The following is a 6,419-nucleotide window of genomic DNA, read 5'->3' on the forward strand; positions in this document are numbered from 1 at the left end:
ACCAACCACAGACAAAACCGATTAACACCCTTAACCCATCACATGGGATGCCCCACCTCCAGGTCGCCTGCCTAAGGCTTCCTCCTGTCCCTCCTATCATCAGCCTCCAGGGAAGGCATTTTTGGAAGCCTGCCTTTTGTCCCCACTGTGAAACTTTCCCATTCCCCTGCCTGCCTTTGAGTTTCTGCCAAAACGCCAGTCAGTAACAGTCACTGATTCCTCCCACGGAGCAAGCTCTGAATAAATAGCCTTTGCCTGTTCTCATCTGGCTAGTTTATTTTCAGAGATATAATTAATTGTCAATATTTTCGTATAGATTCTGTTTATTCTGGCCAGCAACTCTTTTGTGTGGGATTCCCCTCATACTTGGCCGTTGAACATTTTTTATTCAAAATCACAAAGTAAGTGAAGGTAAAAGAATGTTAAAGCTTAAAATGATGCTTTTCATACACTGGTAGCATTTATACTGCTAAAGTTATGAAAGCTTAATGCTTTGGGATATTCTATGTTGTTACAAAATAGTGCCAACAAATTGTATTTATTTTACAAGGTCGCTGGAATTGAGAGCCACCTTGGTGGCTCAGTGGTTGAGTGTCTGCCTTCAGCTCAGGGCATGATCCCAGAGTCCTGGGATGAAATCCCCCATCAAACTCCCTGCAGGGTGCCTGCTTCTCCCTTTGCCTATGTCTCTGCCTCTCTCTGGGTGTCTTTCATGAATAAATACATGAAATAAATAAAAATCTTTTAAAAAAAACAAACAAAAAAACAAGGCTGCTGGAATTGCCTATAGAGTTGGACCAACCAAGTATGACATTGGTCTAAAATATTGTTTACGACATACATGTATTGTGTGTGAGAGAGAGGTTCGGGCAAAGAACTTTATTGAGTGATTTTAAAATATATATATATTAAAATTATCTAAATTTAAACTATTAATATATTCAAATAGTAAGTTTCATATCAATGAATTAATTTTGCATATTGGATACAGCCTATAAGAACTTCTGGAATATATTGTTAGATTCAGTTTATGCTTTTTAAAAAAAAAAAAAACCTAATCCTATTGTTTTGTAACATGAGGTTGCTTCTTTTTTGTTTCTACTTCCTGTTCAGGCTTGGGCATCAGGGATTTTGAGTCCTTTGCAGATTCAGCAAAGCTTTATAGCTTTTGTTCTACAGAAAGTTACAAAGAGTAGAAATTATCCTGTTAAAAAAACATTCAGGAAGATCCATTTACGAACCTTCTGAGTGTAGAAACTTTTATAGGATTATTCTTTGAGGGTTTCATGTCTTTTGTTCTTTACTTCCTGTTAAACTGATTTTGGTAATGCGTATTTTTTCCAAATTGTTTTTTAATTCAGCATTTTCAAGTTTTTTACTAAGTTTTTTACTAAGCCTATTACTTTAAATTACTTTAAATTTTTAGAGAATTTTCCCAGAATTGGTATCTCTTTTGTATTGATTAGCACAACCGGAGATTTATCACTTGTTTTTTTTTTTCTCCAAAGACAAAGCTTTAGGTTTGTTTATGAATTCCATTTTTTCTTTTCTTCTCTGATTAGAGAGGAAATAAGTCTTAGAGTTATCTTCATCAAGATTACAAGGAAACTACTTTCAAATAAATGGGAGCAGGGGCACCTGGGTGGCTCAGTTGGTTAAGCTTCTTGATTTTGATTGGGGTGGTGATCTTGGGGTCATGAGATGGAGCTCCACCTCGGGTTCCGTGCTAAGCACAGGGTCTGCTTAAGATTCTCTCTCTCTCTGCCTCTCCTCTCTCTCTCAAATAAATAAATAAATAAATAAATAAATAAATAAATAAAATCTTTTTAAAAATAATAAAATAGGGACACCTGGATGGCTCAGTGGTTGAGTCTGCCTTTGGCTCAGGGCGTGATCTTGGAGTCCCAGGATCGAGTCCTGCATTAGGCTCCCTGCATGGAGTCTTGTTCTCCCTCTGCCTGTGTCTCTGCTTCTCTATGTCTCTCATGAATAAATAAATAAAATCTTAAAAAAATAAAATAAAATAAAAAATAAAAATAATAAAATAAATGGGAGCATTCCATTCAGGAGTATCCCAATGCTAATTACAAAGGAGAACTAAAAATGGATGGAGCTACATTATTTTTTTAAAGATTTTATTTATTTTTTCATGAGACACACAGAGACAGAGGCAGAAACATAGGCAGAGGGAGAAGCAGGCTCCCGGCAGGGAACCCAGTGCAGGACTCAGTTCCAGCACCCAGGACAGGATCACGACCGAACCAAAGGCAAATGCTCAACCACCGAGCCACTCAGGGGTCCCTGGAGCTACATTATCTAGGATGTGGATAAAACCTCTGTAAATAGAGCTGCTAAAAGAACAGCACCTTAACAAAATCATAGATGACTTTTTTTTTTTTTTCTCATAAACCCCTCTGGGCAGCTCCAAAGGAGTTAGAAAACTGAGTTCCTTCTAGATTACTCCTCTACCCTCTGAGATGGCCAACACCACATCTGTCCCTCACCCAGCAGTAAGAAGGAATAGGAAGTACATAGAATGACCTTTCTTTTAGGGTACAATCCAAAAGAGGCACAGGTCACTTCTGTGCACACCTCATTGCACAGATGTAAATCATATGACCACTCCTGTCTACAGAGAAGACTGGGAAATGAAGTCTTTATTCAAGGAGGGCAATGTTCCCAGCTAAAAATTGAGGATTTATTACTTTAGAAGCAGAGAACAGATATTGGGAGATAATGAGCAGTCTCTGCCATAGGAGATAAGAGAACATGCAGGATGTCACAGAGAATGCCAGCCAAACAAGTGAAGCAGATTGTGATATTAACCATGAGTCTCCCCCCACCTCATAGAGTTAGACTGTAGATAGTGTTGAATTTTATTTGTTTTCTCCATTTCACCAGAGGACAAAATTTAATCTTCTAGGGATGGGATTGAAAATGATAAGCAGTAATAGCTAGCCAGATATGCTGGATAGAGCTGGAGACAAGGGGATCTAACTGCTCTGATTATAGATTTTCATGTTTTTCAATTTATTTGAAGAGCATAAGAAGTGTGTGCTGTAACAAACCAAACAATACACATAGAGAGAGAAAGCTGACACCCCTGCCCCCATATTCCCAAATAACAAATGTAAATAGCCTAGTACTTATTCTTCCATATAATCTCTTGCCTCTGTGTAATCATATAAAACCATACAAAGGCCATTCACATTTAATATGGTTATTAATATGTTTGGGTTTAAATCTCTCATCTTGCTATTTGGTTTCTATTTGTCCTACTTGCTTTTTATCCTTTCCATATTTCCCTGCCTTTTTTTAGATAGATTTTTTTTTTAATGATTCCTGTTTAGTCCATTGGCTGTTAGAACAGAATATCATAGACTAGGAGGCTTATAAACAGCAGACAATTATTTCTCCTAGTTTTGGAGACTTGGAAGTCCAAGACAAAGGTGGTGACAGATTCAGTGTCTAGGGAAGACCTGTTTACAGGTTTATAGACTCAGGTCTTCTCACTGTGTCTTTACATGGTGGGAATTGGGAGGGAGCTCTCTGGGGTCTCTTTTATAAGGCACAAATTCCACTTATGACAGCTCTGCCCTCATGACCTCCCAAAGACCTCACATCCTAATACAATCACATTGAGGGTTAGATTTCAACAAAGGAATTTGAGCAGTGGGGGTGCGGGGTGGGGGAGACACACGTTCAGTCTATAGTGTAGAGACCACTCTTAGGCAACAGTCTTGAGCAATGGGAATGTGAGCAAGGCACAAGGGCCCACAGTGACCAGCAGGCACAGTGTAAACAGACCCAGCGGGCAACCTGCCTTGAAGTAGTTGTAGGCCCTAGCTGACCAATTTGCTAACTTGCAACGAGGCCCAGTTATCAAAAAAGGGAAATTCCATATATTCCCAAACCTCCTCACTCCCCCCATTAACTCTAGCCCTCCCCTACCTATCTCCTGGCAGATAACCTGCCCTCTGCTGTCCTGCCCTCTGCTCCCTTGCAGAAAATTCAATAAATTTCTCTCTCCTTGGTTCTGCCTCAGGTGAATCCTTCTACCACCGAATCATTATCGCCCCACATATAACAATTACACTTTATCTTTTTGTCGGTTTGTTAGCTATAACTCTTAATTTTATTTTTATTATTAAAAAAATTTTTAGTAGTTGGTTTCAATTCACAGTATCCATTTTAACTTCTCATGATCTACCTTCCAGTGATACTATAGGACATCATATCTAGCATTCTCTGGCACTCTGTGCCAACTACTTTGGTCTCCCTGGGCTCTTAGGTCTAGCTCCTCAACTCAGGGAGTCCACTGGGATTCACCCAGATTACTCTCTTTGTACCCAACCCTGAAAACTCTCCCAGGCCTGGGGCAACCCCTCATTTATTCACCACCCTCAGGAAACACTGTTCACTGCCTGGTGCCCAATGTCTCCCAAGTAATTGTTTCATATATTTTGGTTAGTTTTTTGTTTTTGTTTTTGTTTTTTTTTTCAGATGGAAGGATAAATCTGATTTCTGTTACACTATCTTCACTGGAAACAGAAGTTTACCTTCAGTTTTGAAAGATATTTTCCCTGGATATAGAAGGAACGATTGTCCAACACAGTTTTATTTTTTCTGTCACCACTTAAAAAAATGTCATTTTACTTTCTTCTGACTTGCTGGATTTATTCTTCTGCATAGAAGTTGGCTTTATTCTTTCTCTGTGTGTAATATTTTTGTAGTTCCATATTAAGAATTTTAGAAAAGAAACAGCAAACTGAACTCAAAGCAATTAGAAAGACAATGGTCATAAGATTGGAGGAATAAACTGATAAAATAAAAAAAGAGAGAGAGAGTAAAAAATCCAAAAGACCTCACTGTGAGAAACAGAACTATATCACTTTGAGAAGATATAGAAAATCTTCATGATTTTCAGCTGCCTCAGTCAATAGAGTGTGTGACTCTTGATCTTGGGGTCATGAGTTCAAGGCCCACTTTGGGCATGGAGATTACTTAAAAAATAAAAAATAAATTAAAAAAATATAGAGTATCTTCACAATTTTAGAAGGAGGAAAGTGATTTCCTATGAAAAACACAAAAAGCATTAACTATAAAGGAATAGATTGGCAAGATTGCATCAAGAGTAACGACACCATAAAGAGGATGAATGAATCAGCCATAGCACAGGAGAAGATATTATACATATACCTTACAAAGATAGACTCAGCTGAAGAGTTAAGAATTCCTAGAAATCATCAAGAAAAAAGAAAAAAAAGATGATGCAACAGGGAGAAGTCATCATTAAAAAACTTGAACAGATATTTTCCGGAAGAGAAAATCCAAATGAGTGTTTAAGGATATGAAAAGGTGTTCAACATTAGTAATGATCAAGGAAAAGCAAACTACACACCACCAGGTTGGCCCTGGCAGCATCAAAGATGAGCAAGGCCATAAAACCATTGGAACACTCATTACTGGTCAGAATGGATATTGATACAACTCCATGGGGCAACACTTTATTATGCTGTAGTAAAGATGGCATGAATGTACACCATGTCCCAGCAATTTTACTTCTAAACACATACCATTGAGGAAGTTTCTTAACCCCAGCACTATTGACATTTGGGGCCAAAGAATTCTTTATTGTAGGGGGGCTAGTCCTGTGCATTGTAGGATGTTAGCATCACCTAGATGCCAGCAGCACCCTCCACATTTATGACTGCCAAAAACATCTCCGGACATGGCCAAATGTCCCTGGAGTGGTGGGGTGGGGGCAGGAAGGAAAAATTGCCTCAAATTGAGAACCACTAGTTTAATACAATCAAGTAGCTTTTGTAAATTGGCCAAAGAGTTAAAACTTCATCAGACCAGAGATTTAAATCATGAGAAACTTGAGTCTAGAGTATGTGGCTTGCCAGGTAGATCTGCTTTCCTTATTCCATGGCTGAGGCCTGGGCCATCTTCCATGGTTCCTTTAGAATCCCCATTTGGGAACGGGATCTAGAATCCCTAATGCAACAGCACAACAAAGTTTGTTGCTCATCCCTTGGGAAATATTACCCCCGATAGCAGCTCCAGATCTCAGGGTCAGCATCAAATCTCTTTCCGAATATGGAAACTCACCCCGATGAGAAGGTAGCCCCATGCTTTTTGAGACAACCAATAACAATCAAACAGCCAGTGACAGCACAGTTAAAAATAACACAACGCCAATGCTATAAAAAGTCCCAGTTATTCTTATTATCAAAATTTCAGTATTATGAACTCCTGATATCAAGTTTCAGCTGAGCAATTAATTTCCCATGGTGAAATCTCCTCCTTCTTAAAACAATTTAAATAACTAAATCTCTTACCCCTTACTTTAAAAATTCTGCATAGCCCCAACTCTGTGGGTCTCAGGGGCCTGCATAGAATCTGCCTTCCTTCTT

This window comes from Canis lupus, chromosome 6 (assembly GCF_003254725.2).
Source record: "Canis lupus dingo isolate Sandy chromosome 6, ASM325472v2, whole genome shotgun sequence".
Lineage (NCBI taxonomy): Eukaryota > Metazoa > Chordata > Mammalia > Carnivora > Canidae > Canis > Canis lupus.